This window comes from Bos mutus, chromosome 8 (assembly GCF_027580195.1).
Source record: "Bos mutus isolate GX-2022 chromosome 8, NWIPB_WYAK_1.1, whole genome shotgun sequence".
NCBI lineage: Eukaryota > Metazoa > Chordata > Mammalia > Artiodactyla > Bovidae > Bos > Bos mutus.
Window position 1 is genome coordinate 69,058,940 of NC_091624.1, and position 23,912 is coordinate 69,082,851.

General features: G+C 41.5%; 1 long non-coding RNA gene across 1 annotated transcript in view; it reads left to right on the plus strand.

Moving 5' to 3' along the window:
* Positions 1–19,999, plus strand: part of LOC138988985 (uncharacterized) — a 151,709-nt gene extending 131,710 nt beyond the window's left edge. Inside the window, exon 3 of the long non-coding RNA XR_011465242.1 lies at positions 19,643–19,999. This is a non-coding gene — a long non-coding RNA (uncharacterized lncRNA). The remainder of the gene's footprint in view (positions 1–19,642) is intronic.
* Positions 20,000–23,912: the final 3,913 nt, after the last annotated feature.

Below are 23,912 nucleotides of genomic sequence, written 5' to 3' on the forward strand. Positions count from 1 at the left end.
GCATGGGAAGTTCTTTTTAGGGGGATGGAAATGTGACCTAGTTCCACAGGAACTTCAGAATGTACTCAGTTTTCTTTCTCCCTGTAAGAACATGAGCTTTTGGAATCCTTTTACATAGAGATCATTTATTCCTTTTAAACATTTTTTGAAGCTTTTTGACTTCATGCCCAAAACCAATTAATGACCTCTTTCTGTGAAAGGATGAGACACACTGAGTGATGGGGCCACATGGCCTGCTGTGACCTCGAGATTTTCTTAATGGCACATTGAGACTCAGTTTAGAGACGGACCTTGTTGCTTTTGAAGGATGGTGGGTAGAAGGCTCACTCATACCTGGGCACTGATTGGATCAGCTTTCATAGTCCTGCACAGAAAATTTAGTTAAGATAAAAGAGCAACCTTTGCAAGGCTCTTTTTCATCATTTGCAAATAATGGTATTAGTTTTCTGGGAATGCCAAAACAAAGAACCACAAATGGCATGGCTTAAAATGACAGAAATTTCCCCTCTCATAGCTCTGGAGGCCATAAGTCTGACATCAAGGTATGGGTGGGGTTGCTGCTTTCTGAGTGTTCTGAGGGAGGATTTATTCCATGCCTCTCTCCTCGCTTCCAGTTGTTGCTGGCAAGCCTTGGTGTCCTTGGCTTGTAGCCACATTATTCCAATCTCTGTCCCTGTCATCATGTGACCTTCTCCCTCTGTGTCTTCACATTTTCTTCCATTTAGGACACCAGTCATAGTGAATTAAGGGATTATCATATTCCAGTATGATCTCATCTTAATTCATTACATCTGTAACAATTCTCTTCCCAGAGAAGGTCACATTCTGAGGTACCAGGGGTTAAGATCTTCACCGTATCTTTTGGAGAAACACAATTCAGCTACATAACATTCATTATTTGAAATAATGCTTTAAAGAGGTGAGGTTCCTCTGTTTAATCTGTTGTGGGAAAGGAATTGCTTGATGAATGCTTGGGAATCTAGAGCAGTGGGGCGAGCCTCTCTTCTCTGATTCACTTCAGAGTTTTTTCGTAGAAAGTGTGAAAGGCTATTGATGGACTTCATGTATCTCCTTCAAGTGAAGTCTATCTCACCACGAGCTTCCTGGAATCCTAGACATTGGCTTTGCATAGAGCATTAGAAGACATCTACTCCTGTGCTTTTCAAAGCAACAAGTCTCTTATCAAGCTAGATCTTACAGGGTACTAATCATTGAACAGGAAAGCCGAGTAAAGATGGTAGGACTCTTTTCACTTCTACCTCCTCACCCCAAAACCCTGAAGCTACCTCCACATCAGTCCTTGCATCAGAATCAGCTGAAAAATTTGTTAGTAATTTATTTTCCTGGTCCCCCTTTCTTCCTGACCTACTGAATGAAACTCAGAGGTGAAGGATCATGAGCATGGATTGTGAACACACTTCCAAGGTGATTCTTTATGCTTACCATGGCTTAGCAACCTTTTCCCTAAGAACTTCATAAAGCACATTTTTAAAGTTTCTGATCTATTCCAACTCCTTGAAGATGAGGTGATGGAGAAAAGCAGGCCAGCTGAAGCTGGAAGGAAGAAGAGGCTGGAGAGTAACAGGGCTTGGGCCCCCACGTTTCTCTGGCTTCCAGCCCCTTAGCAAGTTCTGTATGAGAGACAGCTCTTTACTTTGTAGCAGTGTCAGGGAGAGAGTCCACCTTTGAACTCTTCCAGAACATTTCCCACACATTACTTATCAACAAAAGGTATTTATTTCTTTATTTTAAGGGTGAAAAATAAATCCGTTACCCATGTTTTCACCTAATAGAATGCTGTATCCACCAGGGTCAGCCTTTAGATAACTTGTAAAAATCAACCTCCAAAAGCTAATGGTTTCGATGGGGAGGTGAGGATTTTTGGTCCTAAGCCTTTTCTTTTACCTAATGGCTCAATAACAAGACTGAACTCATTTGGGACTGAAAGGAATTTCCAATGATGAAGGAGCATCTTAATAAGACATGAGTGGTCTAGTGCTGTAACCCCGAAATCTTGGTGCTTTCAGCCTCGTAAACCTGCCTAAGTTCCTGAAAGCAGCTTTTGTGCCTTGTCTGGCACCACGTGCGAGAGAGATCCCAGATTTCTCATGAACCGACGTGGCTAGAGTGATGCATCCGATGGTGTGAGGTGACACACACCAGGCCTTGGAAGTGCCCTAAATGGAGGAACCTCTTAGCATGCAGGATTGAACCTTGGGCAGGCCAAGTCAAAGGAGCTCTTTTCTTTTTTCTCCTGTTGGTTGACTGTTAGAGGCACTCAGTGCAAGTTTGGAGTGGATTAGACAAAGGGGAACTTACTTCCATTAAGTATAGGTGTAACTTGAGTTTGTAATAAGAAGTAAAATAGAACAGGGCCTTCAAACCTCGTAATTTTCAACAATTTGAATCCCCCTTCAAGTCCTCCCAGAATGAGGGCACACGTTTTAGCCCTAGTCAATTAAGGAATGTTTTCAGGCTGTGTTTGTTCTTCTCTCACATGTGTGGATTGCTGGGTCTTTTTGCATCCCTTGCTTTTGGGGAAGCGGCCCAATGTTTTCAGAGAATATGGGATTGTTCTTTGAAGATTCAGCAGTGTGCCAAGTCACAGGAGCTCTGTTCTTTTTTCTCCTATTGATTGATTGTTAGAGGCATGCAGTGCAAGTTCGGAGTGGATTAGACAAAGGGGAACTTATTTCCATTAAGTATGTGTATAACTGAGTTTACCTGTCTGTTTCTAGAGAAGCTATTGCTATCATAGAGTCTGGCATGTGTTGCGGGAAAGCTCCCTTCTTGTTTATCTCTCTGCTGGATACGGCTCCTACTGTGCTTTTCTGATAACAGTGCCACCTGGCGTCCTCCCAGAGATGGGTGCTCGCTTTGGTGAAGCATTTGTGACAACACAGAGCTGCTGCATGTCTGGGAACGCTCATGTCAATGTGGTGGTGAGCGTGCTTCTCTGCGAGCAGACCTCCAATGGGAAGCAGCTTTGGTTACCAAAAAACAGGAAAATACTGTCACTAAAGGAATGACGATATCAAGATTTTCCCTCTCCTCTGTGGTCTTTCCATCAATGTGTCATGCTCTTTTGTATTTGCTTCCTAACATCATTTAAGTAAATACAAAATTTAAATCACTAGCATGATTTATGCCATTTATATTCTGCATTGCCAGTTTTAAATGTAAATTTAAGAGCATTTCATTTGCATGCGGAATCATTGAAATGGCACACGGTGTATTTGGTAGCTCATGCACGTGTATGTATTTCGTTCTTACCAGAACAGTGGAACGCCTCCTACAGGATGCTGACTCAGTTATTTTGACTTCAATTCTTGATTCATCTGTAGTATACTAACACCTTCTGCTGTTGGATAACTGAAGAGTAAGAATGAATTGAAAGGGGGACTTCCTGCGTGGTCCAGTGGTTAAGACTCTGCGTTCCCAATGCAGGGAGCACTGGTTCGATCCCTGATTCGGGAACTAAGTTACTGTATGCTGACCAGTGTGACCTAAAACAACAACAACAACAAGAAAACCACACACAGAAAGAAAGAACTGAAAGGAATAGGAACTATGGCTCACCCTGTCTTTTCCTTTCTATAATGTCACTTTCAGCATCAATGGTTGGCTAATACAGGGAAGTAAAGTGGGTAAATAAAGCTGTGATATCATCCCTTAGTGGCTCTTGTTTCCTACAACACCACTGGATTCTTTCTTTCTTTGAAGCAAATTCTGCTTAGAAGAGAAAGCATGGCCTTCCTGAGTCATCAGCAATCCTATTTACTCAGTTGTAGACATCACATGCTTACATTAGACTCACTTTGAATGTCATTGAACTCCTAAGCATTGCAGGTCTTCCATTCTGTGCTCATAGAACAAATGTTGTCTGTGAATGGGCCAGCAGGCACACTGACCATACCTCCTGTGCTCACATTCATGCTCCATTGTCCCATGGGACTTCACTTACAAAGCACAGGTTCAGAGATAAAATTACTAAGAGGTTCAAGATGGTGACAGTAGAACATTAAACCAGGTGTGAGGCCCTTTTGAGCGTAGGGACTTGTGTGGCTGCACAGATCACACATCTAAGAAGCCAGCCCTGATCAGAGACCATTTGGTAAGCATAAAATAAAAACCAAAGGCTTTAGGAGATCTTAAGTATTCCTTATGGGGAATTAAGACCAAGACATGACCAAAAGAGTGGTGGAGGGGTGGGCTTTTTGCTTGAAGTCATTGGTGCCCTTGATACCACGAAGGCTGCCTTGTTGTACAAGTATATGGCATAAACATAGTTGTAGGAGTACCTCCCACTTTCCCAAATCCCCTATGATTGCTATTGACTGGATATATTAATACCTGGAAAGGAGGGTTTCCTCAGTGGCTCAGTGGGTAAAGAATCTTCCTGCAGTGCAGGAGACATGGGTTCAATCCCTGGGTCAGGAAGATCCGCTGGAGAAGGAAATGGCAACCCACTCCAATATTCTTCCCTGGGAAATCCCATGGACCGGGGAGCCTGGTGGGCTACAGTCCATAGGAGAGTCAAGTCACAGTTTGACTTGATGTGGTTTGGAAAGAGTATCTGTACCATCCTGGCATTTTGAGACCATACACATACTTTCACTTTAGTAGTTGCCTGGCTCTTCTCCCTCATCAGAAACATCAAACATTATCAATAACATTATCAGTAATTATCAATAGCATTACCAATAATTCAGACATACTATCAATAAACTACACATGGAAGCTTTCCAAAAAAAGCAAAAATTGATATGAAATCATTTTTCAAGAAAATGTTCAAAATTCAAGTGAGAGCTATATGAACAATTATGTTGGTAATTGAGTCCAACAGATTTTCCTCTTAATCATTCTATGCATGTTGAATCATGTCATCTTTCCCATTGAGGAAAAATATTTCTTTTGACTTTTTGCACTTTTTGTATCTCTGGCACTCCTAGTCGTTGAAGCCTCAGTCATTGAGAAAGTTCTTACTATACTTGCCCCCAGTGTACACATAATGGGCTCTTGTGCTTGAAGTCTTCTACTGCTTTCTGTACTTTCACTGTCTATATTTTTCTCTTTATGAAATCTTGCAAAACTCTAATCTGTGAAAGGATACACTCAGATTTATAAATGAAATTTCTAAATTTCTAAATGAAATTTCTAAATGAAAGGAATTTCTTAGGGAAATGTCACACATTTTTTAAAATATGGAGAAGTGTCTTTCTTGATTTTATATTGTTTGTAGTAAATATATAATTGTTCTTTTAAATCAAAGCAGTTTCATGCAGCAATAGCAACAAAAGCCCAAGACATATCCTGGCACAAATGACATTCAGGTCTTCGTTCAGATGCCATCTTCTCAAAGAGGTTTTTTCCAACTTTCCATAGAGGTTTTTTCCAACTTTCCCTTCGTCATTATTTCCTATTATTTTTTACCAACTTTTGCTTCATCATTATTTATTACATAAATAGTTTTCAAGCTTGAGTGTACATCAGATTGCTTGATCCTATCTCCAGAGTGTCTGATTAGAAAAGTCTCAAGTTAAGCCTGAGAGCTTGCTTTACTAATGAGTTCCCAGATCATGGTGATACTGCTGATTCAGAGAACAGACTTTGAGAACCATTTCTCTATTTCATCACTTGCTTTATTTTTCTTACAGCATGTATCTAAAATTGTATATGTATTTATTTACTTGTTTATATGTATTTATTCACTTGTTTATATGTATTTATTTACTTTGTTTCTACCACAAGAAATTAAGTTCAGTGAGAATAAAAATTTATTTTAAGCTCATTGCTGTATCCCTAGGCTTGGAATATGCCAAACTGCAATAGGTATTAAATGGGGGCTTCCCAGATGGCACTAGTGGTAAAGAATATGCCTGCCAATGTAGAAGACACAAGAGATTTCAATCCTTGGGTCCACTGGAGTAGGACCCTCTGGAGAAGGAAATGGCACACCACTCCAGTATTCTTTCCTGGAAAATTCCATGGACAGAGGAGCCTGGTGGGCTTCAGTTCATGGGTCTGCAAAGAGTCAGATATGACTAAATGACTGAGCACACAGTAGGTGTTAAATGCATATTTATTGAATTAATAAAGAAATATATAACGAGGAAGTTCAGTGGATAAGAGATTTATTAGATGGCAGTGTTACTGAATCCAATGCTCCACTTGCCGCATGACAGGCCATTGAGTCTCACAGATGAGTGGCTGAGGCAAGGAAGAGACTTCAGTTGGGGAGCAGCTGACCTAAATAATGGCAGGTTAGTGCCTCAAAACAGAGAGGGCAATGGCACCCCACTCCAGTACTCTTGCCTGGAAAATCCCATGGACGGAGGAGCCTGGTAGGCTGCAGTCCATGGGATCACTAAGAGTCGGACACGACTGAGCGACTTCACTTTCACCTTTCACTTTCATGCATTGGAGAAGGAAATGGCAACCCACTCCGGTGTTCTTGCCTGGAGAATCCCAGGGATGGTGGAGCCTGGCGGGCTGCCGTCTATGGGGTCGCACAGACTCGGACACGACTGGAGTGACTTAGCAGCAGTGCCTCAAAATAACCATCTTATCAGGGTCTGGATGCCAGGTTCTTTTATAAATCAGAGATGGGGGCGGGTAAGGAAGCAATGTAAAAAGGCCATTAATCTTGCAAACATCTCCTAGAATGGCAAGCTTCAGGCAGCGAATGTGTTAATTTTTTCCTTCTTGCCATCTACAGGTGGGCAGGGTTCTGAACAAAGGTGCTTTAGTTTAGCAGTCAGGCATAGGGTCAGGATTCTCTAAGGCAGGACATTCTGTATGATTATAATAACAAAAGCAATGAAAAACAAGTCAAAGAAACAGTTCCAGCTTGGGGTCAGAATTGGCTTCTTCTCTGCAATGGTAGTAATTGGGATAGGGTTGGGTCACAGGAGCACTTGCCCAGATAGGAGGTATTGCTGGTCAAATTTGCTTCCAGGCAAATAAAATGCAAAGTTGCAAATCTAGGGGCAGGGAGCAGTAATGCTAAAACATGATGGTAGGGAACCAACTGGATAATTTAAATGGTGGAAATGCAAGGAACTTCATAATTTCCTTTTTGGCTTGGGTATTTGACTGTGGCTGAAACAGGATCACATGCAAGGGTCCAATTTCTCATTCACAGGTAAGATTCCAGAGTCTCAGAAACTCAGCATATGAGGGGTCCCTGCATTTTTTTTTTTTTTTTTTGACTAAAAGCAAACACCTAAGCTGGATCATACATTGCAAACTCCCCAATCCTGATACCGATGTGCTTGTGAACTGAGTGAGGGGATGTGATCTTCCACAATAACCCCTTGCAGAATGGCCACAGCTTTCCCAGAGGCCACCTTTGGAGGGTGGTCTCCTTGACTCTGCAACCCCAGAAAGAGTTGCAGTCTCTCAGGGCTGGTATCTCATGAGACCTCAGGCTTAAATGCATAGTCCTTGAGCTACTGGGCTGCTTCTGTTTTTCATCTCATAGAGCTGTCCAGCAGTTTGGTCAACTTGACCCTATCCTTTTTTTCCCCTACACTTTTTTTTTTTCTTCAAGAAATAGATTTTCATGCCATCTTTAAAATGCCCATTTGAGTTTTCTTTCAAATAACTTTGACAGAAGGAGGTTCTTAGGAGAAAAGTCCCTTTGAAACTCCTAGAACAAAAAAAAAGTGGCAATTATTTTACAAGCAATCAGTTGAAGGAAAGAAGGAAGAACCAAGACCCCACCATGGACACCTAAGAGTGAGTGTTTCTGTGGGGAGAGCAGGCCCAGAACTTGGCCATTGTCAGAATAGGTCAAAGTCATGGGCAACCTGGGAAACCTGTTAGCGTCTTGGAAAAAGTCCATGTCGGTGGTTCTCAAAGCCTGTCTGATGTGTGAGACTCACTCCTGCCATCAACCTCTAGAGATTTTGATTCACTCTGTTTAGAGGGCTTTGTAACTGAAGACCACAGACTGGATTATACATCAGACATTTATTGTTTCACAATTCTGGAGGCTAGAAGACTGAGAACAAGGTGTCAGCAAGGTTGGCTCCTTGTGAGGCCTCTCTCCTTGGCTTGTAGGTGACTGTCTTCTTCCTGTATCTTTACATAATCTTCCCTCTGTGCTTGTTTGTGTCCTAAACTTTCTTACAACAACACTGACGGTATTGGATTAGGGCCACTTGACCTACTTTAACCTTAATTACCTCTTCAAAGACCCAGTCTCCAAATCTAGTTGTATTCTGAGGCACTGAGTATTAGGACTTCAACATAAGAATTTGGAGGGTACACAGTTGAGCCCTTAATGACAGAAACCAGGGAATCTGAGTTTCTAGCAGTGTCTTCAGGTAATTTTGATATAGTCAGGCATATAGCCAGGGTTTTGTATCCACTGCAGACACCTGCTAGATCTGAAGCCCTGTAAGCACAATCCTCACTTTTCTCCTTTGCAAATGAGAGCTTCTCAGCCAAGTCAACTGATTTTCAACAGGATTGTAACAAATATGCTCCAGAAGGACTCAGTAACCCAATACTTTGCTGCCTGCAGATACAATCTGGGTTCATCTGTAGCTGGACTTTTGGGTGTCAACTCAGAGACATTTCATTTCATGTCCAGTGAATTACATTCTCAAAAGCAAAGCAGGTTTGGTCTTTGCAGAAAAACATGAATCTGAAGACAGGTTATGAGTGAAGCTTAGTGTGCTGGAAAATGGATCAGATGTAGACTGAATTGCATTTATTTTCTGTGGCTACAATTTGGTCTGTTTTCCAAGAATCCTCATTAAATCTTAAACCCCAGGATACACCCCTGTCCTTTAAGGACCAGTACAACACTAGCAAGCATTTGCCTGAAAAGTCAATCTTCAGTATAGATTTCCCTCAAATAAACCCTTTCTTTCTGCCAACTGTCAAAGTTGTCTATGTGAATACAAATAACTCCTCTAACAGGGGGAGCCCTCCTCTCTGCATGTGTGTTTTTGGGGGTGAGGTCAGTTAGGATTAGCCTCTCTTTATTTGTCTGGAAGAGAGTTTCACTTTAGGAACACACTCCACTTGCCATTTCTTGAGTTTATGAAGTGGTAAGTCTGCTCCTAAGTGGAGATAATATTTTCATTAGGATTTTGTGGGGCAGGAGCAGTTTTTGAATCGTGCCTCCCATGTCTCAGGATACTAAAAATGATACATTTTCTTGACTGATCCTACTGTATTAACAGTAGCAAAACCAACACCACAACCTAAGTATGTAATTTCACTATTTGTGTAGGAGATTACAGTTCTGATGTTGTACAAAAGGAAGCCTAGATACAGAGGCTACACCGACTTTCCAGAGGGTTTGGAAATGTTTAGGTGTTTTTTTTTTTTTTGGAGCTCATAATGTCTGGGGACATTCCTGGAATTTAATAGTGGGAAGCAGAGAAGTGAGACATCCTACAATGTCTCAAGCAGTTTCATGCAATGAAGAAGGATACACCCAAGATGCTTTTAACAGTCTGTTGAGAGGCATTGATGTATATCAAAGGGTGAGCTTTAGTAACAGCAAAGGTGGAATAAAAATCAACATGGTGCTTCCCTTCAGTTCCTCCAGCTCTGGAAACAGGCAAAATGGAAAGGCTGGCCTGGCTGGTTGAGGAGCAGAACCAGAATGGAACAGGCAAGCAGATATCGCTGCACCTTTGAAGCGGGTCCCACCTTGTCTGCATTTCCCACAGGACCTGCAAACTCAAGGCAGTTCCCCTTGTGTGTTACTGCTGGCCTGGGAGACAGATGAGGCCACCCAAGTATACACTAACCACTCAAAGAGAAATGTGGTCCCGAGAAGGCAAGTCAGAGGGATAGGGAGTACGGTGTTGGGTGGGTCAAGGAATTGAAGTTCCTTGAAAGGAGAGAAGTATTTGCATGGTTCCGTTTCCTAAGGTGCATGGATGGAATGGAGAAGAACTCTTTTCCCTTATATTTTGAAGTTTATCTTTTATAGGTTTGTGTGAGTGTTTTCCTTATTACTTCCTCAGTTCCTCTGCATTGTCCTCAAAGACTGGGTCTTCATCTTTGATTCCATTAAAATTTTATTTTCTTCTGGACTCTTTTACACTTAAACTTTTAGTTGGAGTCCACATACTGTTACCACTGACCAAAGAGTTAATGAGAGTAAAAAACGTTTTTTAAAATTCACTTTATTTCTGCTAAAGTAATCATAAATGGTTATTTAAAGCAACAATGCTCTCTGCAAGCATGTCTTAACTATTGGTTGGTCATAAAAGGACACTTCACATAAATTTTGAAAGAAATATTTCCCAAAGGTGACTTAGAGTTGAAATAGATAATTACTTCAGTAATAAAAAATATATATTATTTCTACAACTTGAGGTTTAAGAATCTTATTTTGCAATAATGGCTGGTAGTATGAGAACAACATTATTTGCTTACTATTGAAATACTTAATTCCATTTCAAATGTCATAATTAAGGAATGTCAAAACCTAAATTTTGTTCCATGATTTTTAGAGATTTCTATTTGTATGTGTAGGTGATTCCAAATGTTACACTTTTTCCTTTGTGAAGAAAAAAATATCTTATTGGATCCAGATCTTTCTTTTGACCTCCAAAGGAATGAGTGCATTTAACTGTTCAATTTCACAAATATTTATCATGAACTTAGTGTGTTTAGAAGAGTCTCCTACATGCATGGATGATGTCCAGATTAATAAGACATATTCTTATTCAATTCCTATTAGAAGATAGACATACAAACTGTCATGGTTAGACTCCAAGGCCGACTTCGATCAGTGCTGTGACAGACATAGAGGGAAGATGTCATGTGCAGCTGTGCACAGTTATTCAATAGAAGCGCATTGAGCACTGGCTAATCCAGGGTCTCGCCTGAGTACTGGGAAAACAGTGGCCAACGAAACAGATACTGACCCTGTTCTCTTGGCGTCCATAAGGGAGGGCGGGCATTTGTGTCTGGAATGGACTAAATCTGTCTTGGATGATGAGGGCCGACAGTGTTGCAAAGAATGTTAGTTTCTTGGGATTGATAGGTTGGGTTTCATCAAGGGCAAAAGCATTCTAGACAGAGAGAAGAGAAGCTTCAAGAAGAGCCTTTGGAAAGTGTATTTGGAAATGGAATCGAAGTCCCAGACACTGGGTTCAAGACCCCGAGCAGAGGATAAGTATAGAAAGATGCTTGGAAATTGTTCCCACGTTCTGAAGGAGTCCCAGTGACACATCTCAGTGAACATCTCATGAATCACAAGGTGACAAAAATCTCCTAATGGTGGAACTATGTTCTATTAAATTTTGTAGGCAAGTATTTTTTTGTGCTTCCTGTTGTGAACAGTCATCAAAGGCTTGGTGAGGTTTGGTCAGGAAGATGCTGTGATTGTATCTGAGTTTGAAAATAATAGCAGGGGTAGTAGGACTGTGTAAAGACATGTCAGTTTTAAGCTATCCTGGCACCCTCTCAGATCCCAATACATTTAGCCATGGGAAACACATCATTCACAGGCGGTTAAGCCATAGGCATCCAGCTTAGCAGAGTAGTGAGAAAATATAAATGGGCCAATCAAATGGGCCAGTCAATGGCTTTTCTGAACCTGATCTATAACATAACAGAACTTGCCAGTTATGTAACTGATGGTGACAGGCGGTCAAGAAATTCTTGAGTCTGAATTCAAAGCCTCACGTGAGCCAAAAAGTGAGAAGTTGGGGACAGAGAAGCTAGCAGAGAGATTTCAATAGTGTGGATGAACAGAGAAGGGCAGAGACTGTGAGGGAGGATGCAGTGACACCAAGAGTGATTTAGATTCATGGTCATGAGAGTCAGAGGGAATGGCCAGGAAATCCATGGAGGCAGGACATCTGTGTTTTGACAACTTGATGGGTGTGGGGAAGGGAACTTTATGAGAAGGGAGGAGTTTAATAGAATTCTAGGATATCAAGACAGTGATATTCATTGTGATCCCATCATCCATGTTAGAACACAGGAATAAGGGAATTTCGTAGAAGCAAAAAGTGCCAAGTTCGGTCTTGGACAAATTGGGTGGAGGTATTTGTGGAGAAAATGGAATAGTATGGAGAGATGCAGAGATGAATAGCTCTGTGAATCTAACTCAGAAGATAAATGAGTCAAGGGCCAGGAGCCACCGTTTGTGGGATGCCACTTGATTTTATTACTTAGTTATATGGCAGGCACTCTGCTAAGTACTTTACCCGGGGATCTGCATTTAGTTACCATTCTCTGGGCGGACCATGCCATTTGTCAGGCATTTTTTCTCAAATCCATCTCCCAATGTTTTTTTGCTCCATCTTCATTGGAGGAAGCCAAACTCTGCAACAGCATTTCCATGTCTTTGTTGAAGGGGCTCCCAGCTAGTTCAGTCGGCGGGAGTCATGTGTGGGAGACTGGTGGGCAGGACAAAGGCATTTCTCTCATCTTTCTTCCAGTTGCACCTCCGTGTCAGTAGTGCCGTATCTTTCGGGGGACATTTTCCCCACTGGATAGAAATAGGAAAGGAAAAAAAAAAAGCACAGTAGATAAGCTAGATTTGGCTGCATTTGTATATAAGAAAAGAAACTTGGCAAACAGCAACCCCCTCTGCTCCCCATTATATAAAATGTACACCATTTGGGGCTGCTATAGTGTTATGGTAACTGCAGTCTCGTTGGAGACCTAGTTATGTATCTGTCTGCCTAGCGAACTCAAGCATCTGGCTTCTCTTCTCAGGGTCTCCTCCTGATCCAGAATGGCTAATGAAGCTCAGTCATTGTATCTGTGTTCTCAAAAAGAGGAACGAGGGAAGTGGAGAAGAGGCTACACCTCAGATGTCTCAGTTTGCTTCTCTTTGGCTAGAACATAATCACATGACTGCATGAAGTTGAAAGAGAGGCTGAGAAAGGGTGTTAGAGCCTGGCAGTGAGATAGGATTCTGCTACAAATCAGGGCTCTGCTACTAAAAGGAGAAGATAAACAGAGCCCTGGACACCCTGACCTCATCTTTGAGTTAAATATTGTCCTCATGGTTTTATAGAGCTTTTATAGAAATGGTTTTATAGAGCTGAGGAAGGTCCCACAGATAGTATGGAGCAGTGCTGGTATATCACCCTAGGTCTGTCAGACTCCCAAGTTCTTGAGCTCAAGTGGAGGGCTGGAGAGCCAATGGAAGGTCCACCACCTTGAGCTGATGGTTAAAGAATGAGAGGCAATACAAGTTCCCAGGAAAAACATAGAAGTTGAAAAAGCAGAGGGGTTGAGGAGAGAGATAATAAGCGAAAGGGGCTGAGGGAGGCCTGGAGTCCAAGGTGGAAGAAAAATAGCCATTTAGGGGAGATAGCATGGAAGAGGTGAAGAGGACAGATGCCGGGGAACCAAGGTGCAGAGCTGCCAAGGGAGGTGCAGGCAGAGGCAGCTGTTCTACGATGGAGGAATATGGGCCTTGGAGTCTGGGAACTGGGGTTCGAGTCTCAGCTCTGTCATTTTCTGATGACATGAACTTGCATAGTTCTTCTGTGACCTGAACTTCATTGCACTCATTTCCTGGTAAACAGAAACTATGCTCAGGCCATTGCTGGAGAACATTGGGACAGTTTGTATTTGAATATGAACACAAGTCATGTTGGCACGGGTGTTTCACAGGCTGTGCACCACAAGTGAAAGCACTGCTTCCTAAATTCCTGCTCGTTTGATAGTTTCCACTACCTTGGATGTGGCCTGGGACTATGAGCTGTAGTTTATGGTGCATATCCAAATTCTGGGTCTCTGTTTCGACTTCTGTTTACAAAGCAAGTGTGGAATAGCCAAAGGCATAGAGAGGTCAAGCTATTTCCTCCTGTGATCCACAGCAGCGTAAAGGAGCTCGGATCCAGCAGACGTGCCTATGTCTAGAAAGGATCCCGACTCTGGACATCTTCATCTGTCCATCTGTCTTCTTGCCCTCCTCTCTCCTCAGACACCTCTGCCATTGGACTTGACTTGCAGGTCCTTTTCTCGGCCTTGGGAGAAGGTGTCGTTATTGCCCTGGCCCTCTCTGTGATATTGTGCAGTGCTCTGCACATTTATAGCTTACATAAATATTGAATAATAATAAATAACTACAAGGGAGGAAGAATATTGTAGGCTGGGGAGAGTGAAAGATGCTGAACTCATTATTTGAGGGCCAATCTTGGGACTCTTGGCTATCTCCTTCAAAGAGATTTGTTTGCCAGCTGTGTTGAGAAATATACTTTCCATATGATGAGCCCAGAGAAGCTGCCAGTTTCCCTGCAGCTCTCTTTCAGAGTAGCCCCATGAGGACCTGCGGAATCCTTAATGGTGTTTCAGAGAGGATAACCCCTCACGCCTCGTTGGCAACTGGGTTAGAGGAAAGCCCTGGGGAGAATGGCTGCAGCAAGATGATGAAATTAGAGGAATGGGATGGAATCTTTTTATTTCACTATATTTTGTGATTCCATGTGCAAACAGGGCAGCTATCCAACCATTTTATGGATGCATCATCGGCTGAGAAGGTCACTTGCTTTTCACTTCACGATGATCTTGGCTCAAGGAGGGCATTTCTCATTTAATATGTAATCCTGGTTCAGCGTGTCAATCAGATACTATCTCCTCCATCTGAAGAACTAGTTTTTCTGTTTGGTACCCATAAACCAGTTAAGAGAGACAACTGAATTCTTAAATTTAAGTGCAATAACTATTGAGCAAATATTTACAGAACCTGGACAATTGGAGGAGCTATAACTAAAAAGAAAAGAAAGAAAAGTGATATGAAACCAGTTGGATTCACATTTTTGTAGTTCATTCTGGCTGCAGCCCAGCCCAGCCAAGGTGGTGTTTACTAAATAAAACTAAAGCATTCTTTATAACATGATCAATATCTGCATGTTGTGCTGAAAATGTTTTCATCATCTGTGAACAGATTGGTTTCATTTACTCAGAATGTCACATATATCCACCTTGGGTTGGGAGTTGCATTTCTTCTTGAATCTAAACAAATAGGAATGAGCAATGCATTCCTTTGCCTTATTTCTCGATGGACCTTTGTGATAGCCCAGCTGTGTATAAAACACAGTGGGGGCAAGGAGGAAATGAAAGGAACTGGGCAGAAGTCAAGAACAAAAGATAAAGGTGGATAAATGGTGGTTTTAAGAGCAGCAACTCAGTGATGATCTTGGGTATCATGTCCCTGGAAATCTCAGCATGGGTCTGGCTTCTCAGTGGTAGTTGGTAGCAGTTGGCACCATGAGTTTACTAAGTGGGAAAGTTTTTTCAGAAACCTAGAACTATTTGCACTCAGATTTGAGAATCAGATTTTTGAATTCTAGGTTTATCCTATGACAGTAAATGGTACTGTAAAGCTTTTCTGACTTGTCTGTCAATTGCCCTCTAAACTAAAGCCTCTTCTTATCTTTTGGATCCTTTTCTTATTATCATGTATAGACATAGCCAAAGAAGATGTAGAAGGGACTCTCCCTGAACTTATTATCAGAGGACTAGCCAAATAAACCTGGGGAAGGAAATGGCAACCTACTCCAATATTGGCAGAGGAGCCTGGTGGGCTACAGTCCAGGGGGTCACAAAGAGTCAGACATGACTGAGCAGCTAAGCACAGCACAGGCAAAGAAACAGTGGATGTTTTGCTCAGAAAAGAAAATGTGTGTTCTTAGGCCTTAGCTGTCTCCAAATTTGTGAAAGAATATTACAGAGGAAAGAAAGAAATCTATCTTTTGGAAAAAAGACCTTTCCTGACCTACTTAACCTACAAAAGGCCTCCCCTGCACACCTGTCTTGTTTAGTTTCCTTCATATCACTTATTAGAACTTTCAATTATTTTAGTTATTTCTTTGCTTACCATTTGGGTCTATTTCCCTTCTAGGAGGGCAGGGATCATATTTGTGTAATTTACTCTGTCTCCCTAGCCCTGGGTGTACTACAGGTATGTAATTAACACTCAGTAAATATGTATGGTGGAGAAGGCAATGGCACCCCACTCCAGTACTCTTGCCTGGAAAATCCCATGGATGGAGGAGCCTGGTAGGCTGCAGTCCATGGGGTCGCTAAGAGTGGGACACGACTGAGAGACTTCACTTTCACTTTTCACTTTCATGCACTGGAGAAGGAAGTGGCAACCCACTCCAGTGTTCTTGCCTGGAGAATCCCAGGGACAGGGGAGCCTGGTGGGCTGCCGTCTATGGGGTCACACAGAGTGGGACACGACTGAAGTGACTTAGCATAGCATAGCATAGCAAATATGTATGGAAAGGATGAGTAAATAGGACAGCTCAGGAGAGATCAACAAGGTGATAATGTTCCTGAACATACAGACTGATCCCATTATTAGGCAGTGGGTTGGCAGCTCTCTGCCCTGGACTTACTGCTGCTGCTGCTAAAATTCCACTTGTAATCCAGTCAGTTGAAGTATAAATTCACATAATAGGTTGGTTGATGGACTAGGAAAGAAAATATCACTGGATAGATGCCAATCTTCATTACAGAAATAAAAATAAGCTTAAAATGTGTATCTTGATAATAGTTTCTTTTTAATATTGGAATCAATAAAGTAAAAAAAGTTATCCTTCCTATATCAACTCTTCAAAAGAGTGGGTAGTTCAATTTTACTTTCAGGCCTAAGTGGTAGACAACAGCAGACTGTAATTCCAGACTGGATTTAAACAGACTTTGTGCTTGAAATGGCTTGCTACTTGGTGAAATGCAGAGTAATAGATTATGCATCTATCAACTTCCTTGGGTTAATGAGATTTTATTTTGAAGAAAAGCAAAGCAAAACCAAAATATAGCCCTGAGTAAAATAATTCTCTGCTTCTAGCTATTTTTCCACCTGAAACTAGATACTTTGTTGAGCCAGAATGGTGCCCTCTGTCTCAAAGTGACAGTTTTGCTAGATTTCTTAAATCAGGTGGTATCCAACCTACCTTTGACAGATGCATTTTCATTAGTTCAAGCAGTGGCTCTGACTTACCTTACACCATAGGATTAAAGGACTGTTTTTAAGACATATGCTGCCCCCAGTATGCATGATAATAGGGTTTACCAACAGGCTGAATAGAATATAAGAAACTGAAGCTGTGCAGCATGTGATGATCTGATAAAACCCATCAAAGTTTGTTCTGGGTGCAGAAGTTATGTAAGTTTTCTTCTGAGAGATGTAGAAAAATAAAATGCAGTTCTGCAAGAGAAAAAGCCATTCAGCAGTCAGTGAGGGACTTTCTGGGAGTCGGTCCAGTGGTTAAGAATCCACCTTCCAATGCAGGGGACGAGAGTTGAATCCCTGGTCAGGGAACTAAGATCTCACACGCTATGCAGCAACTGAGCCTGTGTGCTGTGCTGCAACTACTGAGCCTCTACCTGCACAGCTGGAGTCCGAGAGGTACAGTGAAGACCTGATGCAGTCTTAAAAAAAAGTCAGTGGAATGAAGCCCAGGGCCCGTGGTGGGAACTTACACCACTGGTATAAGTACTCTCGTTATTTTCGTAGGTACAGAGCCTAAGAATTTGGCCACAGTTTTAATCCAGGACAACAGGCCTCAAAATACTCCCGTGTCAACAATTCTTCCAAAGTGTCCCAATGGGAGTCATCTTCTTAAGTGTCTGATCAATATCTTTTAAAAATATGATCTTGCTATTATAGGAAAATAGGAACTCCCTTTCCTCCTCCCTATCCACTAAAGAAAATATGCCGTTGTCTGCTGGGTTTCCCAAGCCTCTGTTGAATAGATTCTGGGTAATGGAGGAAGGAAAGAATTGAGGAGAAACAAGACTGGGCTGATTTGATTTTTACTGAAGGGACAATGATTCCAAAAATGTGAAAACGTGAAGAGGTGCTGAAGTTAGTGTGGCCAGGATATGGGGAAGTTTAGAGTGAAGTGGGTGGTCTTTGGGAACAATTACCCCTGGTGTGAAAAGAGATCAGGAGGTGTGGAAAGAGGATTTCAAGTATTTGTTCATACATTAGGAATGCACAATCGTTTTTTGATATTGTCTCAAGATACTGCAATAAAATACCGTAGAGATCTTCAGTTATCTTTTGATTCTAGGCTGATCGACCTTTGAATGAAAATCTGTGTCCAGATGGCAGTGAGGTATTTTTAAGGTTGCACAGGTGAATGTGCAGAGTGGGTCTGCTTTGTATAAGATCTTGGGCATCAATGTAAGGAAAAGGCACAAAAGTCCTCTTAATTAGGGAAGAGTTATTACTACTCAGGATTCAAGACATGGCTGTTACCATAGTAGCCTAACATGTATATATTCATTTTCTTAGAGTTGTTGAGAGATTAGAACCCTCAGTGAGGGAATTGGTGGTGTTATTTTGTTTTTTTTTGGTATTATACCAATCAGTTTGAAAGTTATTAATACACATAATGCTATAAGGGAAACATTTAAGAAGAATTTAATCATCTAATTAAGCAAAGTGACCTGAAAGTCATTATTATGGCATAGTGGGCTAAACAAATTTTGTAGTTAAGATTGTTGCTGCTGCTGCGCTTCAGTCATGTCCGACTCTGTGCGACCCCATGGACTGTAGCCCACCAGGCTTCTCTGTCTATGGGATTCTCCAGGCAAGAACACTGGAGTGGGTTGCCATTTCCTTCTCCAATGCATGAAAGTGGAAAGTGAAAGTGAAGTCGCTCAGTCGTGTCGGACTCTTAGCGACCCCGTGGACTGCAGCCCACCAGGCTCCTCCATCCATGGGATTTTCCAGGCAAGAGTACTGGAGTGGGGTGCCATTGCCTTCTCCATTCAGAGCTTCAAGGAGTTTCCAATTTCTAGGCTTTCAAGAATGGTGTTATGCTTTAATACTTTTATGGCATGATGTCAGCAGAGGATAGATTTCTCCAAAGCCCAATAAATCTTACCTCAAGTATCATAACTGGGATTAAAAATATATGGATTATATAAATTATATATATAAAGCATATAAATATATATGTGTGTGTATACATGTGTGTATACACATACAATTGACCCTTGAACAAGCTGAGTTGGAATTGTGCAGGTCTGCTTCACGTATATGTGGATATGTTTTGATAGTAAATACTGCAGTACAGGATGATCTGCTGCGGTCAGCTGACTCTGTGTATGTAGAGGGACCACGGATAAGGAAGGTCAACTGTAAGACTAGCAGTTATATGTGGATTAACCCCCATGCTATTCAGGAGTCAACTGTATATAAATTTGGAACTTCCAGTGCTAAGTCCTTAGCCTACCTTGCCAATGCTTTGGAATTTATTGCCACCCACCCCCCCACCCCCGCCAAAGATGGGAGGTACATTCAGGCTCTTGTAGTCTGTTCTAAAATCAGTGCAAGCCCTTCTGGCCTTCCTGAGGCTTCCCAATATTTACTCTCTTTTCCTTCCCCCGTTGATGAACCCTTTAATGTCAACCATCCAGCAAAATGAGCATCACTTACTTTTTATGTCTTTTAGGCTTCATCTTACTGTGTAGGGTCTGTCCCTAGCCTCAGAATTTCACAATGTATTTTTCATCGTCACTGGATGGTTAATAGTTAAAAAGCCCTGAGGGAAAATTCATGTTAAATTTGTAAGACCAGTTAAAAGGAAGATCATCTCCCAATGTTTCAAAGTACTTGCATTTCCATCTCTGATTTTGTTTTTGATTTTTTTTTTCTTTTTTGGTTTCTGCTCTAATGCAGGAGACCCCGGGTTTGATCCTTGGATCAGGAAGATCCCCTGGAGAACGAAATGGCAACCCACTCTAGTATTCTTGCCTGGAGAATTCCATGGACAGAGGAGCCTGGTGGACTCCAGTCCATGCGGTCACAAAGAGGAAGACTAAACAAGTAACACTTTCACTTTCCTTGTATGTATGGAACTAGGATTTGCCATGCACTGTGGTTCCTAGGGAAGCTTGACTCAATGAGTCTAATGCATGTGTGTTAAGGAATCAAATTTGAATACCTTACCATTTCAAGCAAAGGAACAAACTTAAATGAAGAATACAATCTTCTAAGCATGTGGATCTACTAATACAATCTACCAGCAAGCGGATGAAGAGAGGAGACCAATCAATAAAATTTTAAAGGTTTGTTATTTGGCAACATGTCATTTCTCATGCAGTAACAGTCTTCTCTAGTTCATGCAAACTGCTAATGACATATAACACATCCACACTTAACAATATTTCCTTTTTACTTTATGATTTTTAAATTCAACAAGAAAAGATTAGAGATACATCTCTGTTATCATTCATTTTTAGCTCATTTTAGTCATAAGAGCAATCCTTTGTCTATTAGTCCCGGTTAGGTTACAGATCTAACCCGGATGCAAGTTCTAGCAATTTACATCTTCAGATATGTCTTTTTATATTTTCTCATTGAGACCTATTACAGTTATGTTTGAGTCCCTCAATATATATTTTACGTGTCCGCTTTCCTTTAATAATTTTCATTTCTTTGTCTTTCTGTTCTGGGTTCTGAGTAATTTAATTAATTATATCCTCTAATTGACTAATTCTTTATGCCCCATCTATTGTTTATCCCATCATTTGAGGTTTTAAAAGGACAGGTTTTAGGATATCTATTTGTGCTTGGGTATCACAGGCATTGGTTTTATAACTACCTATTTTTATTTTATAGATATAATTTTTCTTTTAAAGATTTTAGACAGCTACACTTATAAGTCAGTTCAAATTGCTTTATGATTTTTGGTTTCTTGGCTGCTAATTTTTGGTTATTATTTTCTGGTTTACCCACTAATAAATTATTTAGAGGTACTTTGTCATTTTTGTTTGAGAGTTACCTTGGGTGGGTGTTTTATTTTTGTTATCCTTATGGTCACCCCTCCCATTAAGATTTCAGTGATGTCTCAGCCTGGCCCTCAGTGATAATTAAGTAGGTATAAAAGTCAGGATTCTATATGTACTATGTCTTCTGGCTTCCTTGAGTACTAAGTACAGTCACTAATAATCCTTCAAGATTTATTATAAGTTTTACTATTTCATGTAACAAATATTCAGATGAGTCACTGCTGGTCCTGTTATTTCTTGGATTGGATTCCTACTTTGTGAGATGATTATGAGGATTCTGTCTTGTAATTTCTACTACATAGTTACCTACAAAACAGCTAATGCATGTACATACGAAATAGTAATAGTGTATTGAGTGGGTGTGACTCCAGGGGCGTGCGGCACGTTAGGTGCTCTCTTTTCTTCTGCACGTGTCACCAGCCTGCTCACACTCCCTTGCTTGTCATGGCAAATCATCAGTAGCAGCATGACTCCATTTTAAAATTTGAGTTAGGTGAAAGAAACTGATTCCATGCCATTTTAAGCTTTCTAAGAAAACTCCATCAATTGAACTCAACAACCTAAAATGACTTAGAAAGTTAAATATGCAGTACGTATGAGAGAGAGAAAGAGAGAGAGCGAGCGAGCCTTTGTATAGAGGGGGCTTGGGGAGCCTGATGAAGGTGCCTTAAATTGTGATGTGTGGATTTTATTAGAACCTCCAGACTCTTTCCACCCCCTAGTGAGGGGGACACCCTTTTCTCTCCTCAGTACACACCCCTGAACCACAGGATCTGATTCACACTTTGCGTTCTACCTTCTTTACAAGGTGGAAGCTTGTTGAGTTTCTCACCAGCAAATGTTCAGGAGACATGGAAACCTCTGTCGGTGAAGGTCTGAATTCTGTAGCACAGTCTGGTTCCTGCCTGCCTGTTTATCATCATGAACTGCTGCATGCTCTCTGAACTTTATGCTCTAGGAACATGAGCTCTCTTATATCTCTGTGTCTTTGCATATTCCCTTCCCACCCTCCTCATCCCCAAACCAGCCCAGCAGTGCCTCCTCATCTTCCCAGCGTGCCCTCAAGCACTACCTTCTCCAGGAAGTTTCCCCTGGTTCCACCAGGCAAATGCAGGGGCTCTGTCTCTTATGAACACCTGACACACACTTGTGTATCATTGTAATTGCCACTTTGAGTGTGTCTTTGCTGCCTGGTTAGCACTCTGTGGGGACAAGGACCATGTTTCCTTATCTTTATGTCCCCAGGGCATAACACAGATGTTAAAATGCTTGTTGAACGAATAATGTCTGGAATAGTGTCTGGAGAAACAGCCAACGTGCTGCCAACAGGACGAGAGACTGACTTTAGAAGGAGAGTTGGGAGGGGAACCCCTAGCTCAATGGCTCCTCTTGTTTAGTCGCTGACACCCAGTGTCTCCAACCCAGGGCCTAACCTGGCCTGGCACAGTGAACATAAGAGAGACACATCCAGCTCCCTGGTGAAAGAGCAGCTGAAATTGGGTTTGACTTCACTAAAATCCAACTCCCCAGAAAGAAGTAGCCAGTTCAGCCCTTTGGTCAAACAGCCTCAGTAAGGCCAGATTCTTAAGTGCTTACCAGATATCAAAGCATTCTAGTTTGTTAGTAGGCAGCATCTATAATGATTAGTAAAAGAGCTGTTTTTTCCCCTAAGTTTTGGGAGCCTCTGGGTTACAAAGCTCCTCCTCCAATTTTTTCCAGCTCCTCTCCTTCCCTCCCTTGCCAGTGTTGACAGTGAACTTGGTTGAGTTACATTCTAAAACACAGTGACAGCTGGGTACTCATTAGCACTGAAGTTTCCACTGGTCTCTGTACTAGGAAGATGATGAGTAACCAGACTCTGAAATTGGAAGAGGGCAGATGTGTGCCCCCAGTCCTCATACTCACAGTAGTCTTCACGGACTGGGGGCAGAGCTGTGCTGTTTGGCTCAGCGCCGGGGGGTGGCCTGTAGCCCAGTGTGAGAGGACTCTGCAAGCACTGAAGTGCTGCCGGTCCTCCTGGGCTCCCAGTGCACCTCTGCGCAGACTCTGTCAGCTTGGCGCTGCTGGGGAGCGGGAGGGGAGGTGGTCAGACCAGTGACTCGCCATGCCTTTCACTGGATGAAACAGGGAGCTTTGGCTTTCCTCCACAGTTGTGTGTTTCTAGAGCTTGTCTCACAATGCAGGGCATAACCGTTTCTCCATTTTCTCTCACTTACATCCTCATTTTGATTTTCTTATAATTTAGGTATAATATTTATCAAAAATACTGGTTCTGAGTTTCAAAAATGGTTTTAATGTTTTCTTGTTATGATATACATATTTTTAAAGTGTGCCTGGTACATTAGAGTACATATATATAGTGTGAAGGGGCCACAGAAATCACGGAGTTCTTCTCTTCATAAACAGAGAAGCAAATTGAGGGACTGAGGTGCATGACTTCTGGAATATCACTTGACTGCAGTATCATTCTGAAAGTGGGGTGTGAACTCAGGTTTCCTTTTTCAGGCCCCCAGGGTTCTCTTTACTGCACAAGGAAATTTGACATATCTCTTTTCACAGAAAGCGTTAGGTCATAACCTCAGTGATGTAGGACTCTTGAAAAAAAAATCTAATTAAATTAGTTTATAGTACAAACAAATGGAAATCAGCCTGGACCTAGATTCTGAGTGTTCTAGAGTGTAACTTACTTTTAGTTTCCTCTGATGGCCTTGGCAACAACAAAAATATATATATATATATATATAGAGAGAGAGAGAGAGAGAGAGAGAGTAGTGAGTCAACTCCAAGAAAAATATTGGGTTGGCCAAAAAGTTCATTTGAGTTTTTCCATAACATCTTGCAGAAAAACCTGAGTGGACTTTTTGGCCAACCTGAAATTATTAGTGGGAATAATTTTTTTTATTCTATAATAGGAGTAAGGAAAATTGAAATAATACCATAAAGCCCTGAATATTCCATATAGGAATATGGAATGATTTTGTGACTGATAATTGTCTTATTTTCTGATGAGAGTTCTAAGTTCTTAAAATGAAATAAAGTCATCAGCCTGAAACCTTTTCACAGTATGTATCAAATTCTTGTTTTTTTTTTTTTTTATTTAGAAAAACAGATGGACAGAAATCTCCAGACCCTAGAAGGCAGGCATCACTGGGGTTCCC